This window comes from Triticum aestivum, chromosome 3D (assembly GCF_018294505.1).
Source record: "Triticum aestivum cultivar Chinese Spring chromosome 3D, IWGSC CS RefSeq v2.1, whole genome shotgun sequence".
Classification (NCBI taxonomy): domain Eukaryota; kingdom Viridiplantae; phylum Streptophyta; class Magnoliopsida; order Poales; family Poaceae; genus Triticum; species Triticum aestivum.
In genome coordinates, this window is record NC_057802.1 from 315,994,541 (window position 1) to 316,016,997 (window position 22,457).

General features: G+C 43.1%; 1 long non-coding RNA gene across 24 annotated transcripts; it reads right to left on the reverse strand.

The window, feature by feature from the left end:
- Window positions 1-2,538: 2,538 nt before the first annotated feature.
- LOC123078609 (uncharacterized) lies at window positions 2,539-17,884 on the reverse strand. 24 transcript variants are annotated; one of them, XR_006437555.1, is made up of 12 exons: window positions 17,315-17,884; window positions 17,118-17,174; window positions 16,913-17,024; window positions 8,170-8,248; window positions 7,834-8,089; window positions 7,353-7,464; window positions 7,001-7,113; window positions 6,662-6,736; window positions 5,835-5,897; window positions 5,360-5,434; window positions 4,041-4,320; window positions 3,212-3,443 (listed from the first exon to the last, which is right to left on the reverse strand). It is a non-coding gene; the product is annotated as an uncharacterized lncRNA (long non-coding RNA). The 24 variants fall into 24 exon arrangements; XR_006437543.1 differs by adding an exon at window positions 2,539-3,199 and having other exon boundaries at window positions 3,318-3,443; window positions 7,001-8,089; XR_006437552.1 differs by having other exon boundaries at window positions 7,001-7,464.
- Between the last annotated feature and the right edge of the window lie 4,573 nt (window positions 17,885-22,457).

The window sequence follows — 22,457 nt, forward strand, 5'->3', positions numbered from 1 at the left end:
CGTGTGCTGGAGGACTCCATGCACACGCACGACAAGCGCCAATGGGAGGGCCTCGAGGAGATGACGGCCCTCTCTGTGGCCGGCGACGTCGCCATCCCTGAGCTGGAGATGGTGCCGAAGGAGGAGGTGGTGGAGGAGCCGTCGGTGGCCGCGTTCCACCCGGGCCTGGTGGGCCAGGGGTGGAGCTGGTCGTGCACCGCAGAGCAGATGGCGGCCTCCGTGGGGGCGTGAACTGGTGCCCCACGCCGCCGCGGTCACCGGAGCGGGACGCCTTGCCACGGAAGGAGGTGGTGCAGGCACCTGCCACCTTCCAGCCCGCGGTCCCCGTGCAACACGGACCGCCGGCCCACCTGTGGACGCCGCCGGACTACGTCGACCTCGTCAGCGACGACGGACACCGGCGGCCACTGAAGACGGCGACGGCCACGGCATCGACGGGTGCGGCAGGAGCGCGCGGGCGGCGTTTTTTAAATTTTGTTTTTTTGTTAATTATGGAACTGGGCCGTTTAAGTGGACCGTGAAACTGGGCCGTTTTGTGGCGGTGACCCCTAAATATATTTTAAGTTTTTTTTAACTGCGTTTATTTACTTTTTTAGGCATTTTATTTTATTTTTTTGTTTTTTTAATCACGTCCGTCCCGGACATGATTTGGGGTGCGACCGCGCGTTGGACGCACCCACGACCCAACGGACAAACGCGGACATGGGCGAACCCATTGCCGTCCCAAAAGAACAAAATCCGGTCCAACCGGACGTTCGTTTGGAGTCGTGCGATGGAGTTGGCCTTACACACGTGCCACAGCGGGGACATGCCCCGCTTTGGGATGCTTCGACAGATGGCAATGGGAATATCATGGGAGCCTGAATACAAGGATAGCGTGTGTTGGATCTGAATTTTTGATGTGTCAGAATGCATACACGCACGTGTGCTCCCTGTGATCCTGCATAGGATGCCATGCGCGGAATATTAGACGCATAATGTATGGGCCACCGATCGATTATTCGATCAATTGCAAGGTTCCATCGAATTTATATATTAGTATTATCTAGGCCTGGACTGGATTGTTATCCAGATGATATATTAGGATATACTCCTACTCTGTAAAAGAATTACAAGGTATACGTATAGTCAGTGGATTGATCATCGGTTCGCATGAGGGAACGTTTCTTTCTTTCTTTTCTTATACATTTCCTTTTACTTTTTACATTTATGCATCAATGATGCTTTTTAACGCTTAAACAATATCTTATATTATTTGATGAAAACACCGACGACATTTTAAAGTGAGACCGATTATACATAGGTCGCCTAAAAGATTATTTTAGATAAGTCAATTTTTATTTGACTTTTGGAAAAAAATTCTAATCTATTCATTAACTGTTAGCTCCATAGACCACCTAGCGACGACTACAAGCACTGGAAGGCGCGCCGGCGTTATCGTTCCACCATCAGAGGAGCCGGGCAAACCTTGTTGTAGCAAAAAGTCGAAAAATCGTTGTGATTTGGCCCCAGAGGACCAACGCGTCAGAACAGTAACCACCGCCGACGAAGAGAAGCGTAGATCGGAAGGATCTAACTTGTAGACACACGAACATAGACGAAGGAAGACCACATCCAAGCATACCACCGAAGACAAACATCGACTGAATCCTGCCACATCCGCCGGAGACAAACCTCCACGCACCCTCTAACGGCGCTAGAAGCACCACCAGGACAAGGGCTAGGCGAGAAGAACCTTATTTCATCTTCAGGAAGCCGCCACCACCTCGTCTTCTTGAGCAGGACACAAACCCTACCAAAACTTAAAAATACCTAAAAACGGAGCCTTCTCGCTAGCAACGACCGGGACCCATCGCGCCTCCATGGCCCTAAGGCCACAGGAGATGAGGAGGTCGGCGGCTGCCCTTGCGTGTGTGAGGAGCGAAGGGGTATACCACTTATGCCGACCTAACCAAACGAATAACTTTTTAGATAAGTCAGTTTTGTCGGTCATTCGATTAAGATCCGACAACTGTTCTTCTTTCTTCTTCCTCCAGCTTTCTTCCTCCTCCAATCATTCCCCTCCCACAAAATCGACTTACCTAATTACAAATTCATATAACTTACATATATCTATTGTGTTTTATTATGTTGAATAATTATGGGACATAAAGCAGACAGGTGGGACAACAAGTCCTATACATTGCAAAGAGGCCCTTACACAACTTATTTAAAAATAAGTCCACATAGAACATTGTGTTCAACTGTGTTGTCTTCTCCAGTGTCCTCCCTCCTTCATCTTGGTTGTGGCAACCGCGGAACAAAATGGAAGCTCGACAACTTCTGCCAAGCCTACCCAAGTTGTTGCCACCACGGGATATGAAAACCATAATAATCACCCATCTCGGGTGGTGGGATATGAACCTGGAGAATGAACATCGGTTGAGGGATCTCCTCGTGCAAGCAAGCCACCCCACACTACTAGGGACTAGATCGGGATCGCGCCTTGGCGCGAGGGTACCGGTCCAACGCTTTGGTCAAACATGTAATGCTTAAGTTGGTAAGAATCCTTATTTAGCATATATATTCAAACAAGAAAACAAAATAAAAGAAAGAAGAAACATTAACTTTTAATAGAAGCAAGACAACAAAAGATATGCCAGTCCAAACGATGTGGTCAAGCAAGTAATGATCGGTTGGTAGAAAGTGCGGCATGCCACAGCCCTGCCGAGTGATCATATCCAACCCGGTAACGAAGTCGTGAAGATTCAGTGCATTCCACTGATGCATTTCATATGATATGTAGCATAATGCACCGAAAGTTTCAAGGTTTAGAACAACGCTATAATTGGCAACCTTCTGAGAATGAGAAATATACAGAAGACGCCTTGACACTGACATCTACTTACAAAAGATACCAAATTTCATAATTTCTTAAATAATTTGAATCAACAAAATAGAAGTTTCCAGAAAAAGATTGACATAGAATCCCAAACAAATATTGACAGAAAAGAACTGATCCTTGGCATTGTCCGCCGCAACGATTACGTCGCCGATCTGATCATCATGCCATGGTGCACGATGTCGCTGTCCATTCACTCGTCGCCGCTCACATTGACAGTGGCGTTTTGCCTGGTTCCTGGACGCTGAAGGGGGCGATACCTACAACGTCATCGAGCTCTTGGCCTCATTTTGCTACTTAGTTCAGAACTTTGTCATCCTGCATTTATCAGTTCACACGGCGGAGAGAGAAATAGCAGAGGTTCACAATTATTCTCGAATTAATTGGATGTGTTTAGTAGCTGAATTCTGGTTGAGGTAGAAGATGTTGAGTGAACCTGAGATATATAGTACCACTTTATTGGGAGATTCAGCATTTTAGACCTTTGCTTCATCCCCGAGCTGCTCCTGCTCAGCTTTCTGCTTGCGCAGCTCGGCTAGAGATGCCAATGCTCAAAATACAACTATAAAAAAACATAGGAGCATCCATTAAATTTGTGCGGGTATCAGAGGCAGGAATACATATTAACATTAAGAACAATCAGAATTGACTTTTTGCCTCTTATAGAATAAGATTTCACAATAAATGAATCATAAAATTGATCTTAGTTGCACGAACAAAAAATGGAAGTTTGAGCTGGAAGAACCAAAAAAATTAACGCTTAACTGCACACACAAAAATCTATTTCTCAGACTGCTCTTCTTACTTAGTTGAAATTGCATATCGATTGAGAAACAAAGGCCACTTCCAAATTTACTTATATCTCCATGATATATTGTTAATCCCCTAATTCCTTATCCGGACATTGGTTACGGTTTATGGTTCAGTATGTTATTGGAAAATTATTTAGAGGAATCAAATCTAGCGAAGTTGTAAGAACACACAAATTAACAAAAAATGGAGTGGAAGAAACAATCCGTCCATATCGATAAAAAGGGCGTGGGTGGCAGCAGCGATGGCGACGACCTCATGTTTAGCCAACCAGAAAATGACATGTATTCTCAAGCATATTCAAAAAGAGGATCAAATAAAAGTATGTGTGTACTTCAGGGATAATTACCTTGAGAAAGTTGTGGTATGGACGGGGAGTTGATGGTCGCACGATCTAGATGTAGAGCAGTGAAGAGATGAGTTGTGGGCCAATCACCTTGTGGTAGCAGAACTCATGGTCGGACTGGGCCTCAACAAATCTACAGAAGGCCGGCAGGAACGCGGCTTAGCATCGGGGTTGGGAGCTCAGTCGATGCTACTTCGGGATGGCAGCCCCGCACTGCTGGAAGGGAAACCAGAGCCTCGAGCTTCCGGCGCTGCTGGCTGCCACCTTATTCAAACATTGATAACTAAAGTCTCATTAGTATTAACTTGTAAATGATTAGGAACAAATAATAGGTGGATGCAAATACAAATCAGGAACAGGAACGAAACAACTTAACTGGATGCAAATTAGAATACTTTTACTCTGTATGCATCAAAAGAGTCTCTTGTGGTCTAGAAGCTTAGTGAATAAGCTCACAGAAGCAACACATAATTGTTCTATGTAGTGAGGAAAAAATTAAGCTCACAAAAGAGCAAAAAGGAGGAAGAAAAGAATACATGACAATACAAAAAAAATCTTCATTTTCAGGTGAAAGGCCTGGGAATTAAGCATGATATAAACACCAATTTATATGAATCATGCCAAAGATTCTGTTGCACAATCAATCACGACCTCGATATGTTTTTGACAATATGGATCATACTCTATGGACCATGAAGTCTGGAAATCACACCACACAAATATAAATTATCAAGACAGAGGTAATACAACATTTTTTGGAAGTATTTCCAGTCCTAGTGGAATATAACCAATCTAAACCATCACAACCCATGGATAACAACATGCATATGGGCCTTTACCTTTTGTGCATCTTCCAAAAGTAGATTAAGTTACTGAGATAGCCACCTTTTGTGAATCTTTGTGTACATGGGAAATTCTCTCAGTGCTCAACTAGGTTTATCACTACAAATAAAACTAAAAACGCCATTGACACAACAACGACAAGGATACTATTAACATACAACCTAGGTAGCTACATAACAACAACAAAGCATGTCCTATTTAATCCAGGAAGCGGCACCTAAGTAAGTGCAACACAACCTCCAGGCATAAGATCAACTCTAATTAAGGCTAACAGGAATGAAGAAGATATATCACTTTATTAGGTTTCATTGCGGAGGCAATCACAACATGAACGCCGAGACGGAGGCCAGATGAGCATGTAAAGCATTTATCCATGAATAAGCTACATTCAAATAATAGTTGAAGCCAGAATGCAAGTAAAGATATTAGGATGCAAGGAGGCATGAATATTAGCAAGGAAGACATGCATCGTTCTATACCTGACAAAGGCCAAACAGAAGCAAAGAAACCTGAGCGTATAAACTACAGTAGCATTGCCTTCCATTGCTTCTCGTCTGTAAAGCAATGAGACTCTCATCATGCGTCAAGGCTATCAACACAATTGTTTCAATCCTCCAATTAACAGTAACCAGTTTGGTTTTGAAATACACTTCACCAATTACACATCTATAACCAGTTTGTACAACACAATGTTGCATGTTTTCCTGCCTACTAAATATGAATAGGAATTATAGTACGAAACCTAAATTTATCCTTTGATTATGTGCATGCCATGTCAGAATACTATGCATGAAACCAAAACTGACATGAGAGGGTGGGGATGAAGTGGAGAGGAAGAGGTAATCGAAGCCACATATGACACTGCTGATATTCTTAACAAAGGCAGCATGGCCTAAATCCAAGCATACAAAACAATAGCTTCTAAAAGAACAAAGAGTTCATAAGTGAAGTTACTTGGCATTTTGGTTGTCCCCACCTCTCAGCATATTCCCCTTTCATTCTGGCAGAGGAAATAGCCTACAATATGCAAATCAATTGAGAAGAAAAATGTGAGATGAAGCAACAACAATAAGCATATAAAGAGAAGTATTTTACGAAAAATGGCAGTTAGTACTATCAGCCGCTAAGGAATATGAACGATATGCAGCTCGCCGACCGCCATTATCAATTATCCAAAAGAAAGTTACAAAAAATTGACAGTTAGTACCATAATGCCGCTAAGGAATATGAACGATATGCAGCTCACCGGTGGCCATTATGAATTATCTAGAAGAAAGTGGCATGCTAATGACAATTATCCAAAAGAGAAGTGATTCTATCTATCATGACGCATGAGTAACATATAGATATAGAAAATTTATCAAATGCAAATGGAAAGGTACAAGCAATCACGGACTATTTGACACTCACCAAGCTAGAAACTTTTTAGTATATCTATGTGCCACTGAATGAGAAAACACTTAAATATGAATCATGATACAAAGCATATCAAGCATGACCAGGCATCCTATTGGCTAAATTAATCTTCTACATCCATTTAGGACAACATGAGTAACTCAAGCACATGTAGGCAGCAACATGTAGTCGTTACAGAATTTTATACACATCAACCTCAAGCATGACTGCATTATAACTTTAAACAATGAAATCAGGACCTATAATGTACTAATTATCAATCACTCGACTTGCATCGTTACTTTTTTCCCATCACTCAACAACAAGTGAAAAGAAAAATTCCCAATAGGGAGCAAGTAATATTTGCTACAAGCGGATCATGTTACCTGCCTCATATTTTTGTGAGTTCACTTCCTCCCTGGCTGGAAGATCATTAGAACCTCTTCCATCACTGCAGAACACTGAAAAAGGAAACAATTCGGTAATTACCAAAAAGTTAAATGTACAATATGAGCATATATCAAATATCTTGAGGTAAAGCACCATGAAGCGAGCATATAGTTATACTCTTGGTTACAATCAATGGTTTCATTGATCCTATTTTGCGCAGGTCAATACAGAAGGAACCAAATCAGTCAGCAGAGTGTATTTCTGAAGAGATGTTTACCCTATTTTTACAGAGATGCATAGGGAGAGGGAGATGGCCTGAATCTGAATGTTCGTACCTGGTAGAGGAGCTTCTCGAGGATGAGGTCTGCGACATCCATGACGGTGCGGAAGCGGTTAGAGAGGAAGACGACCCTGTGGTTTGTGCTTGCTGAGGTTAGCATGTGGAACCCTGCAGAAATGCGTTGCTAAACATCAGAAGATCTACCAGAGGTCTGTTAAAGAACTTCCCAAACCGCAGACTTGAGACTAAACATCTACATCATGTGCATGCAAAAGAATGGCTTAATGATGCGGTCATGTTTTTCCATCTTCCAATGTGTTACTTGGTCGTTCAGGAACTAACCATTCCAACAATCGAGCAAATCTTATTAAAAGTAACCGAAGGAACAACATGGAGGAGCTTACAACCTGGTAGACTTAACTGGGCAGTTCCCGATGGTAGTCGTCAACCTTTGAGCCGCAGAACGGGAAGATCGAATTGATATTTTTGCCAAAATTATTCATTTCAGAAGCTCACTCACTACTAAAAGAAATTTATATAAAAAATCATCACAAGTGAAGAAAAGAGGAATCATGGTTTCTAGATCCGAGAGAAGAAACATATCCTTGTTTACTGTTCTAACAAAAAACATAGATGGAAATCTTAGATATTCTAAACCTAAATCTTGGTAACATCCAAATATAACAATTATCAAAATGTAAAGATTTTCAAGGACATGCAAATTTGACCACATATCATACTAACAGTGGAGACTCGACTGGTATAAGCAGGTAGTATTTTATCTCATTTAGTGGTATTAAAATGAACCTAGTCTATATGGTGGTATTATCCCGAAATGGTTTTTTTTGTGTGGTACCGAACCAATTTTCTATATATTGCAGCTAATACCTTTCATATTGGCGTGCATAGAGAAGCCGAGTTAAATCACCTAGGAATTCCTAAGAGTGCTCTGTTATGTTCAACGACACATATCAAATGATCCCAAGTAAGAATAATAAAGTTGTGGAATGTCAAAAGATCCATCTAGGAACGCAAATACAACAACTAATTAGTGATTAACTTCTTGAATTAACTTAATGTAGGATTGCTTAACAAAATCCAGGCAGCATGAGCCTCTTCAAATGGAACGGTCACTGCCATTGCCCTGAACACAATAGACCAAGTTTAGTTCTTAAGATATTATATATGATGAACACTAACATACTACAAGAAATGTGACATTACTTTGCCGTCCAATCATCAACTGCCTGCTCAGCCGCACAGAAACCAGCAAGCTCATCACTACCCTTGAAGGAAATATACCCTAGAGGCAATAATAAAGTTATTATTTATTTCCTTATATCATGATAAATGTTTATTATTCATGCTAGAATTGTATTAACTGGAAACTTGATACATGTGTGAATACATAGACAAACAGAGTGTCACTAGTATGCCTCTACTTGACTAGCTCGTTGATCAAAGATGGTTATGTTTCCTAGCCATAGACATGAGTTGTCATTTGATTAACGGGATCACATCATTAGGAGAATGTTGTGATTGACTTGACCCATTCCGTTAGCTTAGCACTCGATCGTTTAGTATGTTGCTATTGCTTTCTTCATGACTTATACATGTTCCTATGACTATGAGATTATGCAACTCCCGTTTACCGGAGGAACACTTTGTGTGCTACCAAACGTCACAACGTAACTGGGTGATTATAAAGGTGCTCTACAGGTGCTTCCAAAGGTACTTGTTGGGTTGGCGTATTTCGAGATTAGGATTTGTCACTCCGATTGTCGGAGAGGTATCTCTGGGCCCACTCAGTAATGCACATCACTATAAGCCTTGCAAGCATTGTAACTAATGAGTTAGTTGCGGGATGATGTATTACGGAACGAGTAAAGAGACTTTCCGGTAACGAGATTGAACTAGGTATTAAGATACCGACGATCGAATCTCGGGCAAGTAACATACCGATGACAAAGGGAACAACGTATGTTGTTATGCGGTCTGACCGATAAAGATCTTCGTAGAATATGTAGGAGCCAATAAGAGCATTCAGGTTCCGCTATTGGTTATTGACCGGAGACGTGTCTCGGTCATGTCTACATAGTTCTCGAACCCGTAGGGTCCGCACGCTTAAAGTTAGATGACGGTTATATTATGAGTTTATGTGTTTTGATGTACCGAAGGAGTTCGGAGTCCCGGATGAGATCAGGGACTTGACGAGGAGTCTCGAAATGGTCGAGACGTAAAGATCGATATATTGTACGACTATATTCGGACTTGGAAAGGTTCCGAGTGATTCGGGTATTTTTCGGAGTACCGGAGAGTTACGAGAATTCGTATTGGGCCTTAATGGGCCATACGGGAAAGGAGAGAAAGGCCCCAAAGGGTGGCCGCACCCCTCCCCATGGACTAGTCCGAATTGGACAAGGGAGGGGGGGGGGGCGCCCCCTTCCTTCTTTCTCCTTCTCCCTTCCCTTCTCCTATTCCAACAAGGAAAGGAGGAGTCCTACTCCCGGTGGGAGTAGGACTCCCCCCTTGGCGCGCCCTCCTCCTTGGCCGGCGGCCTCCCCCTTGCTCCTTTATATACGGGGGCAAGGGGGCACCCCATAGACACAACAATTGATCTATTGATCTCTTAGCCGTGTGCGGTGCCCCCCTCCACCATATTACACCTCGATAATATCGTAGCGGTGCTTAGGTGAAGCCCTGCGTCGGTAGAACATCATCATCGTCACCACGCCGTCGTGCTGACGAAACTCTCCCTCAACACTCGGCTGGATCGGAGTTCGAGGGACATCATCGAGCTGAACGTGTGCTGAACTCGGAGGTGCCGTGCGTTCGGTACTTGATCGGTCGGATCGTGAAGACGTACGACTACATCAACCGCGTTATGTTAACGCTTCCGCTTTCGGTCTACGAGGGTACGTGGACAACACTCTCCCATCTCGTTGGTATGCATCACCATGATCTTGTGTGTGCGTAGGAATTTTTTTGAAATTACTACGTTTCCCAACAGTGGCCTCCGAGCCTGGTTTTATGCGTTGATGTTATATGCACGAGTAGAACACAAGTGAGTTGTGGGCGATATAAGTCATACTGCTTACCAGCATGTCATATTTTGGTTCAGTGGTATTGTGAGATGAAGTGGCCCGGACCGACATTACGCGTACGCTTACGCGAGACTGGTTTCACCGTTGCGAGCACTCGTTGCTTAAAGGTGACTGGCGGGTGTCTGTCTCTCTCACTTTAGTTGAACCGAGTATGGCTACGCCCGGTCCTTGCGAAGGTTAAAACAGCACCAACTTGACAAACTATCATTGTGGTTTTGATGCGTAGGTAAGAACAGTTCTTGCTAAGCCCGTAGCAGCCACGTAAAACTTGCAACAACAAAGTAGAGGACGTCTAACTTGTCTTTGCAGGGCATGTTGTGAAGTGATATGGTCAAGACGTGATGCTATATTTTATTGTATGAGATGATCATGTTTTGTAACCGAGTTATCGGCAACTGGCAGGAGCCATATGGTTGTCACTTTATCACTAAGCGGTAGCGATAGTCGTAAAAGCAATAGTTGGCGAAATGACAACGATGCTACGATGGAGATCAAGGTGTCGCGCCGGTGACGATGGTGATCATGATGGTGCTTCGGAGATGGAGATCACAAGCACAAGATGATGATGGCCATATCATATCACTTATATTGATTGCATGTAATGTTTATCTTTTATGCATCTTATCTTGCTTTGATTGACGGTAGCATTATAAGATGATCTCTCACTAAAATTTCAAGATAAAAGTGTTCTCCCTGAGTATGCACCGTTGCGAAAGTTCTTCGTGCTGAGACACCACGTGATGATCGGGTGTGATAGGCTCTACGTTCAAATACAACGGGTGCAAAATAGTTGCACACGCAGAATACTCAGGTTAAACTTGACGAGCCTAGCATATGCAGATATGGCCTCGGAACACGGAGACCGAAAGGTCGAGCGTGAATCATATAGTAGATATGATCAACATAGTGATGTTCACCATTGAAACTACTCCATCTCACGTGATGATCGGACATGGTTTAGTTGATATGGATCACGTGATCACTTAGAGGATTAGAGGGATGTCTATCTAAGTGGGAGTTCTTAAGTAATATGATTAATTGAACTTAAATTTATCATGAACTTAGTCCTGATAGTATTTTGCAAATTATGTTGTAGATCAATAGCTCGCGTTGTTGCTTCCCTGTGTTTATTTTTGATATGTTCCTAGAGAAAAATTATGTTGAAAGATGTTAGTAGCAAAGATGCGGATTGGATCCGTGATCTGAGGATTATCCTCATTGCTGCACAGAAGAATTATGTCCTTGATGCACCGCTAGGTGACAGACCTATTGCAGGAGCAGATGCAGACGTTATGAACGTTTGGCTAGCTCAATATGATGACTACTTGATAGTTTAGTGCACCATGCTTAACGGCTTAGAATCGGGACTTCAAAGACGTTTTGAACGTCATGGACCATATGAGATGTTCCAGGAGTTGAAGTTAATATTTCAAGCAAATACCCGAGTTGAGAGATATGAAGTCTCCAACAAGTTCTATAGCTAAAAGATGGAGGAGAATAGCTCAAGCAGTGAGCATGTGCTCAGATTGTCTGGGTACTACAATCGCTTGAATCAAGTGGGAGTTAATCTTCCAGATAAAATAGTGATTGACAGAATTCTCTAGTCACCATCACCAAGTTAGTAGAACTTCGTGATGAACTATAGTATGCAAGGGATGACGAAAGTAATTCCCGAGCTCTTCGTGATGCTGAAATCGACGAAGGTAGAAATCAAGAAAAACATCAAGTGTTGATGGTTGACGAGACCACTAGTTTCAAGAAAAGGGCAAAGGGAAGAAGGGGAACTTCAAGAAGAACGGCAAGCAAGTTGCTGCTCAAGTGAAGAAGCCTAAGTCTGGTCCTAAGCCTGAGACTAAGTGCTTCTACTGCAAAGGGACTGGTCACTGGAAGCGGAACTACCCCAACTATTTGGTGGATAAGAAGGATGGCAAAGTGAACAAAGGTATATTGGATATACATGTTATTGATGTGTACTTTACTAGTGTTTATAGCAACCCCTCGGTATTTGATACTGGTTCAGTTGCTAAGAGTAGTAACTCGAAACGGGAGTTGCAGAATAAACAGAGACTAGTAAAAGGCGAGGTGACGATGTGTGTTGGAAGTAGTTCCAAGATTGATATGATCATCATCGCACACTCCCTATACTTTCGGGATTAGTGTTGAAACTAAATAAGTGTTATTTGGTGTTTGCGTTGAGCATGAATATGATTTGATCATGTTTGTTGCAATACGGTTATTCATTTAAATTAGAGAATAATTGTTGTTCTGTTTACATGAATAAAACCTTCTATGGTCATACACCCAATAAAATGGTTTGTTGGATCTCGATCGTAGTGATACACATATTCATAATAATGAAGCCAAAAGATGCAAAGTTAATAATGATAGTGCAACTTATTTGTGGCACTGCCGTTTAGGTCATATTGGTGTAAAGCGCATGAAGAAACTCCATACTGATGGGATTTTGGAATCACTTGATGCTTGCGAACCGTGCCTCATGGGCAAGATGACTAAAACGCCGTTCTCCGGAACTATGGAGAGAGCAACAGATTTGTTGGAAATCATACATACAGATGTATGTGGTCCGATGAATATTGAGGCTCGTAGCAGGTATCATTATTTTCTGACCTTCACAGATGATTTGAGCAGATATGGGTATATCTACTTAATGAAACAGAAGTCTGAAACATTTGAAAAGTTCATATAATTTCAGAGTGAAGCAGAAAATCATCGTAACAAGAAAATAAAGTTTCTACGATCTGATCGTGGAGAAGAGTATTTGAGTTACGAGTTTGGCCTTCAGTTAAAACAATGTGAAATAGTTTCACTACTCACGCCACCTGGAACACCACGGTGTAATGGTGTGTCCGAACATCGTAACCGTACTTTATTAGATATGGTGCGATATATGATGTCTCTTACCGATCTACCACTATCGTTTTGGGGTTATGCATTAGAGACAGCTGCATTCACGTTAAATAGGGTACCATCTAAATCCGTTGAGACGACATCTTATGAACTGTGGTTTGGCAAGAAACCAAAGTTGTCGTTTCTTAAAGTTTGGGGTTGCGATGCTTATGTGAAAAGGTTTCATCCTGATAAGCTCAAACCCAAATCGGAGAAATGTGTCTTCATAGGATACCCAAAGGAGACAGTTGGGTACACCTTCTATCACAGATCCGAAGGCAAGACATTCGTTGCTAAGAATGGATCCTTTCTAGAGAAGGAGTTTCTCTCGAAAGAAGTGAGTGGGAGGAAAGTAGAACTTGATGAGGTAACTGTACCTCATCGCTTATTGGAAAGTAGTTCATCACAGAAACCGGTTCCTGTGACACCTACACCAATTAGTGAGGAAGTTAATGATGATGATCATGAAACTTCAGATCAAGTTGTTACTGAACCTCGTAGGTCAACCAGAGTAAGATCCGCACCAGAGTGGTACGGTAATCCTGTTCTGGAGGTTATGTTACTAGACCATGACGAACCTACGAACTATGAAGAAGCGATGGTGAGCCCAGATTCCGCAAAATGGCTTGAGGCCATGAAATCTGAGATGGGATCCATGTATGAGAACAAAGTATGGACTTTGATTGACTTGCCCAATGATCGGCGAGCCATAAAAAATAAATGGATCTTCAAGAGGAAGACGGACGCTGATAGTAGTGTTACTATCTACAAAGCTAGACTTGTCGGAAAAAGGTTTTTGACAAAGTTCAAAGTGTTGAATACGATGAGATTTTCTCACTCGCAGCGATGCTTAAGTCTGTCCGAATCATGTTAGCAATTGCCGCATTTTATGAAATCTGGCAAATGGATAAACAAAACTGCATTCCTTAATGGATTCATTAAAGAAGAGTTGTATATGATGCAACCAGAAGGTTTTGTCAATCCTAAAGGTGCTAACAAAATATGCAAACTCCAGCGATCCATCTATGGACTGGTGCAAGCATCTCGGAGTTGGAATATACGCTTTGATAAGTTGATCAAAGCATATAGTTTTATACAGACTTGCGGTGAAGCCTGTATTTACAAGAAAGTGAGTGGGAGCACTACAGCATTTCTGATAAGTATATGTGAATGACATATTGTTGATCGGAAATAATGTAGAATTATTCTGCAAAGCATAAAGGAGTGTTTGAAAGGAGTTTTTCAAAGAAAGACCTCGGTGAAGCTGCTTACATATTGAGCATCAAGATCTATAGAGATAGATCAAGACGCTTGATAAGTTTTTTCAATGAGTACATACCTTAACAAGATTTTGAAGTAGTTCAAAATGGAACAGTCAAAGAAAGAGTTTCTTGCCTGTGTTACAAGGTGTGAAATTGAGTAAGACTCAAAGCCCGACCACGGCAGAAGATAGAAAAAGAATGAAAGTCATTCCCTATGCCTCGGCCATAGGTTCTATAAAGTATGCCATGCTGTGTACCAGATCTATTGTATACCCTACACTGATTTTGGCAAGGGAGTACAATAGTGATCTAGGAGTAGATCACTGGACAGCGGTCAAAATTATCCTTACTGGAATAAGGATATGTTTCTCGATTATGGAAGTGACAAAAGGTTCGTCGTAAAGGGTTACGTCGATGCAAGTTTTGACACTAATCTAGATGACTCTAAGTCTCGGTCTAGATACATATTGAAAGAGGGAGCAATTAGCTAGAGTAGCTCCGTGCAGAGCATTGTAGACATAGAAATTTGCAAAATACTTACGGATCTGAATGTGACAGACCCGTTGACTAAAATTATCTCACAAGCAAAACATGATCACACCTTAGTACTCTTTGGGTGTTAATCACATAGCGATGTGAACTAGATTACTGACTCTAGTAAACCCTTTGGGTGTTGGTCACATGACGATGTGAACTATGGGTGTTAATCACATGGTGATGTGAACTATTGATGTTAAATCACATGGCGATGTGAACTAGATTATTGACTCTAGTGCAAGTGGGAGACTGAAGGAAATATGCCCTAGAGGCAATAATAAAGTTATTATTTATTTCCTTATATCATGATAAATGTTTATTATTCATGCTAGAATTGTATTAACTGGAAACTTGATACATGTGTGAATACATAGACAAACAGAGTGTCACTAGTATGCCTCTACTTGACTAGCTCGTTGATCAAAGATGGTTATGTTTCCTAGCCATAGACATGAGTTGTCATTTGATTAACGGGATCACATCATTAGGAGAATGATGTGATTGACTTGACCCATTCCGTTAGCTTAGCACTCGATCGTTTAGTATGTTGCTATTGCTTTCTTCATGACTTATACATGTTCCTATGACTATGAGATTATGCAACTCCCGTTTACCGGAGGAACACTTTGTGTGCTACCAAACGTCACAACGTAACTGGGTGATTATAAAGGTGCTCTACAGGTGCTTCCAAAGGTACTTGTTGGGTTGGCGTATTTCGAGATTAGGATTTGTCACTCCGATTGTCGGAGAGTTATCTCTGGGCCCACTCAGTAATGCACATCACTATAAGCCTTGCAAGCATTGTAACTAATGAGTTAGTTGCGGGATGATGTATTACGGAACGAGTAAAGAGACTTGCCGGTAACGAGATTGAACTAGGTATTAAGATACCGACGATCGAATCTCGGGCAAGTAACATACCGATGACAAAGGGAACAACGTATGTTGTTATGCGGTCTGACCGATAAAGATCTTCGTAGAATATGTAGGAGCCAATAAGAGCATCCAGGTTCTGCTATTGGTTATTGACCGGAGACGTGTCTTGGTCATGTCTACATAGTTCTCGAACCCGTAGGGTCCGCACGCTTAAAGTTAGATGACGGTTATATTATGAGTTTATGTGTTTTGATGTACCGAAGGAGTTCGGAGTCCCGGATGAGATCAGGGACTTGACGAGGAGTCTCGAAATGGTCGAGACGTAAAGATCGATATATTGGATGACTATATTCGGACTTCGGAAAGGTTCCGAGTGATTCGGGTATTTTTCGGAGTACCGGAGAGTTACGGGAATTCGTATTGGGCCTTAATGGGCCATACGGGAAAGGAGAGAAAGGCCCCAAAGGGTGGCCGCACCCCTCCCCATGGACTAGTCCGAATTGGACAAGGGAGGGGGGGGGCGCCCCCTTCCTTCTTTCTCCTTCTCCCTTCCCTTCTCCTATTCCAACAAGGAAAGGAGGAGTCCTACTCCCACCGGGAGTAGGACTCCCCCCTTGGCGCGCCCTCCTCCTTGGCCGGCGGCCTCCCCCTTGCTCCTTTATATACGGGGGCAAGGGTGCACCCCATAGACACAACAATTGATCTATTGATCTCTTAGCCGTGTGCGGTGCCCCCCTCCATCATATTACACCTCGATAATATCGTAGCGGTGCTTAGGTGAAGCCCTGCGTCGGTAGAACATCATCATCGTCACCACGCCGTCGTGCTGAAGAAACTCTCCCTCAACACTCGGCTGGATCGGAGTTCGAGGGACGTCATCGAGCTGAACGTGTGCTCAACTCGAAGGTGCCGTGCGTTTGGTACTTGATCGGTCGGATCGTGAAGACGTACGACTACATCAACCGCGTTATGTTAACGCTTCCGCTTTCGGTCTACGAGGGTACGTGGACAACACTCTCCCCTCTCGTTGCTATGCATCACCATGATCTTGTGTGTGCGTAGGAAATTTTTTTAAATTACTACGTTTCCCAACAACTCTCATCCAAACATACATTACTATTCATATCGAAGCACACCACATCGGCATTGCGCCATGTCTCAAGAACCTCTGGACATAAGCAGGAAAATCTTTGTATAAGCTAACCTCTATGCTTCTTGGAGATGCGCATCAATTAACCAATTGAAGGAATTCTCAGTAAGTACTACTACCCCTCATCTCACCTTTCAGTCCACCTCCAGTCTGCAAAATAAGAGGGAATCGAGCTTGAGAAAGAGATGGACTTGTTGGCCATTGGCGGTCACTATGACGAATTTGCTCAAGAGCTGGCCAACCCTGGGTATGGCAAATTCAACAATCAGCACTCCGTATAAAACAGTCTGAAGAGGCTTATCTCTCTACAGGAATTGAGTAAGGAGACAGTCATACCATACACTTTGTAGAGTTCTATGATTCTGTTGTCCAACTTGACGGCAGGCCGTCCTTCTGCACAAACATACAGAGACTCAGGAATTCCATACACAATTAGATATCTTTTCTTCCATTAGCCAGTGCACTTAACTCCTATACAAAATGTGATTTCAGTGAACTCAAAAGAGTCAGCAGAGTGAAGAATGGATGCCCACCTGTTGAGACCGTGGCGTCCTTATCTATGATCTTCTGGTGCTGCGTCAGCCACAGTGCCACGGACACACCCAAAGACACTGTCACATTTTATTTATCGAGAGCACGCACCACGCCGTCATCGTACTCGCTGAGCGCGTTGAAGCCGTCAAACTCGTCGACATCCTGTCATCTTCGCCGTCGTCGACGGGGACGGGAGCGGACACAGGCGGCAGAGTGAAGGAGTCGGCGAGGCCCTCCTCCTGCTGCGGCTTGAGCGCCTCGCGAAGGATCTTTGCGCTGATGGAGGAGGGCACAGACTCCTCCTCCTCCGCCTGGTGGTGCTTGGCGGGCGCAGCTGCCCAACAAACTCATCTTCTCCTCGGCCCGCGTTCCACAGAGAAGGGGTGGTCGGCTGGGTCGAGGAGATGGCGGGGCAGCGGCGTCCTGCTAGGCGAAGGAAATGGCGGCGGCGTGGGGTTGGATTTCGACGGCAGCAGGGCAGGGAGGCAGGAGCGAGGCTAGGGTTTGGAGGGAGAGAGAGAGAGAGAGAGAGAGGTGGGCGGGAGGAAAAGGACGAGGTGGACGGCGCGAGTGCGCGAGGCGGCTAGGTTTTCTCTCCACGGGGGCCACGGCCTTTATATGTCCGTGTATGAAATGACAAGAATACCCACGGGGGGGCACAGAATTTACACGCGGTGGCATGGGATCTTTACAGCGGGCGGTAACTATTCATTCCCACAGGAGCTCATCTTCGATCCGACGGCCCAGCTCCTTCCACCTCTCGATCCAACGCCCAGAATCGCATCAAGCAAACCGATCGGACGGCCGAGAGTGCCTGATCGCTGTGAGAGCTCGGTGGAACACTCCTCTCTTATTTCTGGATAAGCCTAGTAGTGGCGGGTGGTAAAAGCCTAGCAGTAGCGCCGCGCTACTGCTAGCGCTACAGCTAACTGGTTAGTAGTATCGCCGGTCAGGTCCCGTGCTACTACTACTTACGTTGGCAGAAGTGCGGGGTTTGACCCGCGCTATTACTAACTAGCTGTAGCGGGGCGGCAAACCCGGCGCAACTCCTAACTCCATGTATTTCTTTTCTGTGTATTTATGTTGTACTTATGCAACAATTATAGAGATTTTTATACAACCCAATATATACATACATCATTGATACAACAATTTCTCATCAGCATCATAGTGTATAACAATGTCTCATCATCATCATCATAATGATATAACAATGTCTCATCATCATCATAGTGAGATAACAATTCATTATCATCGTAGTGATATAATAATGTCTCATCATCATCAACAACAACATCATCATCATCCTCATCATCATCATCATGATAAGTTAACCACTAGCCAATTGTTATCATCCTAGGTAAATAACTTCCGAGCACATAACAAGTACTAGAACTACTCCTCTCTCTTAGGAAAAATAGAATAAAATAAAAAAACCTCCGTCTCCATGATGGAGCATAGAGATCCACCGGTCTCCAATTTGTGGCCTACACTCGTTCACTATTTGCCTCCATTATTCAATTTTGAGGCATCCATTTGGTTGACGTTCAGTCGAGTATGTATATTTGAAACTGGTCCTCAAAGGGCAAACAATTGCCATCTCACCTTCGATATCCATCAGCACATGCACAACCACATTTGGGAGCTTCTGTTGAAGAACATAATAGTAACATAGTTAACAATGTAGTTTACTTAAGAATAATGTGTGAAAAAGATGGACTAGTACTGAGACAATAGTAAAAAATCATACCATGATATTTGTACGAATGTTAGCATTGCTCAACTTGTGGAATAGTGGCACGTATCCTGTAGTATTTTGGCCAGTTCCATAAATGCTCTTAAACAACAAAGCGTCGTTAACAAAGGAGACAAGATAATTTTTCTCCTCCCAAGTTAGCTTTGAGTGTAATAGGTCTCGTCTACTATCTTCCGTATACAAGAACAAGTTAGCTTTAAGTTAGGGATGAATAACAACTATTTTTAATAAGCAATATATATTATTTAACAATTTTTTTTAGCAAACTCACACGGAGGCAGAATTGGAATCATGTCCAGATCCATCCAAATGTCTTTATCAAATTGAGGACTAGTGACTCGATCATACTGAGGAATACCAATATCGAAGGTTATTCTCATACCCTTCTCAAATCCGCAAACCTTGCATAATCCTCTCCAATTTGCATAATCAAAAAATGAAACCATGTCTCGTCGTCTCGTCTTAAGGTAAGCTTTCCTAGTATCCACATTATCCATGTCACCGAAAGAGAGCTTCTCTAGTACATAGTGTCTTGCATAGTAGGGGATGAATTATAAAAAACAAAATTACACATTAAAGCAAAAAATCTTAAGCCTTGGTTAATTAAGAAGAAATAACTGTCGTTGAAGTTATATATCGTATAATATACGGATGCCTCTTTAAGAGTGAGGAAGAAGCACCCACCGTTTTCCAAGTGAGGATTGTCGCACATACCCCCTTGTCGATACGGTTATCGCACTCGGGGATCCTATCTTCGTCATCCATTTCCCTGTTCATAATTGCAAGATTAAGAATCGACTACAAATACCAGGAAGTGAACACAAAGATCACTATTCAGCATGGCTACTTTCGATGTGTATATGATGGGCACTCCCTCACTGATATTTCGACCATCGGTGATGGCCACTACTCCTCCTTCCCCTAACGCATTACCAAGGTCTAGCACAAGGAGAAGAAGAAGAAGCGACCCCCACGACAACAGTTGGGATCCTTCCCTCAAGAACATCGATCCATACTAGTACTAATAATGTTCGTGTATATATGGTGGACACTCTCCCACTGATATTTCGACCGTCGGTAATGGTCACTACTACTCCTTCCCCTAGTGCATTACCAAGGTCTGGCACAAGGAGAAGAATGAGAACCGACCACCACGACAACAGTCGAGATCCTTCCCTCAAGAACATCGATCTACACTAGTACTAATAATATTGGTGTATATATGTTGGACACTCCCTCACTGATATTTTGACCATCAGACTAAAAATCAACCCTAAGTATAGATAAACATTAAATATATGGAAATCATGCCGAAATGTCCGGGCACTCGATATGTCCTACTTTTTTTTTTACCAAAAGTCATGCCGAAATCCACGAAAAATTTCGTCATGATCGTTGCTAAAAATAGGACATATCAAGTTCCCAAAATTTGCCGAAATAGAAATTAATCAACATTCCGGCAAAACATAGGAACTCGTAAGCTCCCTACAAAACATCGCGTCATATGTGGATTCATGTTGTTACAAAGTTGCATTCTGTAAATTCCATAGTAATTCAGCCTTGCGTCATATGAATAAAAGCTATATATAAAAGTTGTTCCATTTCATGCAATTTTTTCCTAAACAAGCACATGGTATTCCTCCGGCGGTGCCCTAGTGCAGTGGCCAGAGCTCCACCCTCGGATCCACGAGGTCCTATACTGTTTAGCCCTTTTGTGTCAGCCATTGTAGATAAAGCTCTTTTGGGTGCACGTCCTATATATGTTTTGTTAAGCTTTGTGTCTACTGCATCTACATACTATTTGCATGAATATATCATTTTGTCTAGCCTCTGTTTGATCTGGACAAAGTAGGCATCTTATTGTTAACCTATAAATTTCTCATATTTCAATAAAACTTGGCATTTTGCAAAATTCAGAACTTAATCCCTGTGCATCATATAAATCCATGTCTTATAGATTTGTTGCTTATTTTTATGTGTACTACCTGCCCATGTCATTTGCATTCTCACTAAAATCATTAGCACATTGTTTGTAGTGGCCAAAGTACATGTGAGATAACACATGTGGACACTAAGTGAAATAGCACATGGGGACAATTAGTGAAATTTTGAAATAGCATATACTACGGGAAGAGTGGAGGAAGGGGAGGAAGAGGAAGAAGGGCCAGTGCCCCGGTAGGGGAAGGGGGGAGGGAGGAGGGAGGAGGGTTGGTGCCCAGTAGGGGAAGGGGAGGAGGTTTACCGAGGCCCGAGACGGCAGCGACAGCGGGAAGATGAGCGGGAGCGACAATGAGAGAGTGAGGAGAGGGAGTGAGGAAAACGTACGAGCAGGGAGAGTTGAGGGTGCTACACTTAGTAGTAGCGCGGGGCCAAATACCCGTGCTACTGCTAAGCACCGTAGCTGTAGAGCGGGGTGCGTGGGCCGCATCACTACTAAGTGCAGTCCACCAGCTGGCACTGTGTATCCATAGCAGTATTGCGGGGTCTAGGGCCCACACTTATGCTATCTCGTTAGCTGTAGCGTGGGCTTTAGACCCAAGGCTGCTATTGTGGACTCTCCCAGGGGCACGGTGGGGACCACTTATACCAGTAGCGCGGTGTACCTGTGCCCGCACTACTGCTAAAGTTTACCTACAGCACTGTATTTTGCCGCCATTTTACCCCACACCACTGTTAAGTGATCGCCTAAAGGGGTTTTCCCAGTAGTGCCACCTCCCCCTCTGCACGAGCAGGGGGGAGGATGAGCACGGACAACCTCGATACAAAGGAATACACAAAGACCCCTCGTCAACATAGCTTCATGAATCTCGACACACCAATGCCGACTACACTGGCACACCTACTAGCTAGGATCCAACCAGATACGGTGGGACTAAACCTTCACATGCCCTTCATTGATATTGGATGCATTGTCGGGGCAGGGTCAGAGGGGAAAGGATTACTACTACCAAAACAAGCATTGGAGTCGGTCCTCAGAGGCAATTTTCAGCCCATAACTAGTTGTCTATAATAAATCAATGGAGAAGGCCAGCAGTATCGCCCTCCACCATGTCCTCCACTGACAGGATCCATCGGCATGGGTTGTCGGTGGTTCCTTCACGGACCCGGGAGAAGAATGTCGCCGCCAACCCCATCGCAACGCATAGTGAGCTCCAGCATGGTACTAGCCTTCATTTCGATTTATATATTTTGGGTAAAATATATGCAATGGATTTATTTTAGGGTTGTGTTAATTATGTTTATGTTGTGGTTAGTTAGGTGCCTATGTTATTTGAACATATTCATTAATTTGATTTAATTTATGTGTTAAGTTAACTTGATCAAATGCTTATGTGTAATTTGAAATATGCATATTTTAATTTGAATGTGTATCATGGCTATGTTAA